Source organism: Lissotriton helveticus, chromosome 3_1 (assembly GCF_964261635.1).
Source record: "Lissotriton helveticus chromosome 3_1, aLisHel1.1, whole genome shotgun sequence".
Taxonomy (NCBI): Eukaryota; Metazoa; Chordata; class Amphibia; order Caudata; family Salamandridae; genus Lissotriton; species Lissotriton helveticus.
Genome location: NC_136061.1, coordinates 368,820,600 through 368,824,479, shown reverse-complemented (window position 1 = coordinate 368,824,479; position 3,880 = coordinate 368,820,600).

Below are 3,880 nucleotides of genomic sequence, written 5' to 3'. Positions count from 1 at the left end.
TTTTAACCACATCGATGATATACAAAGGCGAGCTACAACCATAGCCATAAATATAATATAACTATGCTCTTGATAGCCTGGAAAAAATTCATTATCATTCGATAAACCAAAAATAATCATCTCTCTAGAGATTTTTACATCACATTTTGTAATATGTGCTAAGAAAAGTTCTATGGATACAAAAAATGGTTTTAATATAAGGCAGTCTGAAAATATATGTATAATATCTGCCAGGTCACCTTGGCACCTATAGCATTTCCCATTATATGAATTACTCCATTTTAACATTTTAAGGCGTGTATGATAAAGGTTAAATAAAGTTTTATAATGTTGAGAATATAAATTGGCAGAAAGAATAATTTTATCAGCCATAACAATTGATTCTTGAAATGGAGCTATTGATATGCCTAGTTTTGTACACCATTTTGATGATTGTTGGTCCAAATCATCCTGATACAGGTTTAAAAGATAGTTATAGATAGTCCCTATGCGTGTTGTTTTTTTTTTAATATTTCCATGAATTCGTTAGAACATAATGGTACAATATATGGATGTAACGAAAAGAAATCCCTTATTTGCAGGTACTTAAAGAAGTCATTTTTAGAGAGAGTGAATTTATCTCTTAACTCCTGAAATGAGACAATGATGCCATTTTTAACCATGTCGCCAATAGCTATTATACCCTTCTCGCGCCAAATACCCATTGTGTGGTCCCTGAAGATTTCCGGAAGAAGTTCTATAGAATTGCACGGAGTGTAAAAATTAACACGACTCAGTGAGATGAGTTTACGAATAGAACGCCATCCTTTAAAAGCGGACAGTATGAGTTTAAATCTTGTTCTCTTATAATAGCTAGGTTCTATAAAACGAAGTAGCATTTAATGAGATTGTGGGCCTAATAAAAGAGAGAAGATATCAGGGCTTTCATATAAAGGTGGAATTCCACCAATTGAAAAGTATTTAAGATTTTGTATAAGGCATGCCAAATAATAAAGTGCAAAGTTCGGTACTCCCCAGCCCCCCCTTAAAATTGGTAAAATCATAAATTTGGATGCTCTCCGTGTTGCTTTCCCACTCCACAGAAATCGATCAGTTATAGATTGCAATTTTTTTAACTCTAGTGCGGGTATTTCCAGTGGTATTGCTCGGAAATAGTATAAAACTTTCGGAAGAATAGTCATTTTAAGGACATTACGTCTCCCTACTAGCGATAGGTGCAGGCATTCTATTTTATCAAGTTGATTTTTTACTGACACTAATATATCAGCCCAGTTTGACAAAACTAACTGTTGAGGTATGAGTCTAATTTTAATACCTAAGTATTTGGCTTCGATAGAAACCCTGCTATCGTTAATACATAAGCCTGGTGAGCAAATAATCTGTGTTTTTTGGCTGTTAAGTTTGTATCCGGACACATTGCCGAACAAACCTGTAAGATTTTCTATTGCAATTAGAGCAGATTCCGGCTCCGAGGTTACCACTGCGATATCGTCTGCGTAAGCTAAAACCTTTATATCGCCTCCTGGTAGAACCATAGATTGGATTTGTTGAGATGACATTAGTGCCTTTAACAAGGGTTCTATATAAATAGCAAATAATAATGGTGAGCAAGGACACCCCTGACGTGTTCCCCGGGTGATATTAACCGCCATAGATTCTTGTCCAGATATACAAATCTTAGCCCTCGGATGTCTATACATAATTTGTAGTGAAGATATAAGTCGTGTACCAAATCCCATTTTCCCCATAACTGCCCACAGAAGTGCCCATGAAACACGGTCGAATGCTTTTTCAGCATCTAAAAGTACCACTCCGACGTCTTTATGTTGCGCAGTGGCATAGTCTAGCGTTGCAATAACCCGGTGTATATGATTAATAGTGCCGCGTTCCGGAAGAAAGCCATGTTGTTGTTGAGAAACTAAGGTTGGAACGATTTGGCTCAATCGATTGGCGAAGATTTTAGAGTATAGTTTTGCGTCCGCATTTATAAGGGAGATTGGGCGATACGAGCCAGGTAGGTGCGAAGGTTTGTCTTTTTTATGAAATACAACTATGCTGGCATCTTCCCACGATGGTGGGGGGGTGGCCTTTTTGAGCTTCTATAAACGTTGCAAGCATATCTGTTTTTATTATAGGGAATAGGATTTTGTAAATTTCTAGTGGAAGTGTATCCGGACCAGAGGCCTTCCCCAGGGCTAATTCTTTCAAAGAGATCTCAAGTACTTCAATTGTGATAGGAAGCTCTAATTGTTCCTGCTGTGCTAAATTTAGATGAGGCAATTCCAAATTATCTATGTATTGATTAAGTAATTCAGGAGAGGAATCTTCTTGAGTATAAAGAGTTGTATAGTATTCATAAAACACTTGAAGTATCCCCTCTGGTGATTCTACACAAGTTCCCTGATTATTTTCTATAGAATTTATGCGCTGCATATTCTGTCTCCCGCGCATTCTCTGTGCTAAACATCTGCCTACGTTTTCCCCATATTCATATCTCTCTGCGCGGAACACCTTATATTGTAATGCTATGTCCTGACTCCAGATCCCATTTATCTTTGCTTTATGTTTCGCGACTTCATTTTGTGATGTTTTATCTATTGCGTTGTAATCTAATATCATGGATTAAATCAAACTCTGCATTAGCTAAATCTCGTGTTAATTCTATCATAATATTTTTCCTTTTCTTCTGTATACTCCAATTATAGCTAGAGGTTTCGCCCCGTAGCCCTGCCTTGAAGCAATCCCATACCATTGCATAAGATGTAGAGGCTCTGTTATGCTCCAAAAATTGCAGGGTCCAGTCCATAATTTGATTCACATATATTTCATCTAGTAGCAGTTTCTTATTCAAAGTGAAACGTCTATGTGTTTTATGTGTATTCAATATAGGTAAGTCAATGACGATTGGAGCATGATCTGAGGTGATACGTGGTTTAACAGACATATTGGATCCTTGTGCTAAATTTCTAGGTATAAAAATATAATCTATTCGAACAAATTTCTTATGCGGTGAAGAAAAAAAAGTATATCCAGGGTTTTTCAAATGGGTCACAGGCCAACCATCGATCAACCCATGTTCAACCCATGTTGAGATAAGAGTTGACGTAATGCCTTAAAAACCTTGGGTTTCCTACCTAAATATCTAGTAAAGTTTGGGTCCCATGTATGCAATTCCCCATGGATATTAAAATCGCCAAATAGGAATAGTGGAGTGCTCCACAGGGCTAATTCTACATTTAAATATTCTATTACTGAGATGTCATCCACATTAGATCCGTATACTGTACAAATCGTTGTAAGAACATTGCCAATCACGCATTCTACAATTGCCCACCGACCAAGATTATCTACTTTAACCTTCCCCGTCGTAATTATAGAACGTTGACCTAAAATAGCCACTCCTCTATTCGTAGTTGATTGTTGCGAGGCAGCCAGCACCATAAATCCAAGATCAGTTAATACTTGTCTTTTCACCCATGGTATATGGGTTTCTTGTATGCATATTATATCAGGTTGTATTAACCGAATTTCATGCATCACACGTTTACGTTTTTGTACATTATTAAGACCACATACATTAAAAGAACATATTCGAAAATTAGAGTTTGCCATGAAAATAATAGAAGTTCCTTGCGAATGTTAATTTATAGCATTGTACCATTCCACCAACATCAAAACAGCTATTTAATTCAGCATAATTTTCCATGACTTTGACTGAGTTTTTCTCCCCTTTTTCCCCCCACACACACCCCCCGTGAACAGCCCTTCCTCCCCAAAACCCTCCCTCAACACTGCTACCCCCCCCCGTGACCCTTCCCCTTCATTAAGGCAAAGGGGCCTATTGCTCTGGGGATGTATGTGAGAGCGCCACAAATGTTTG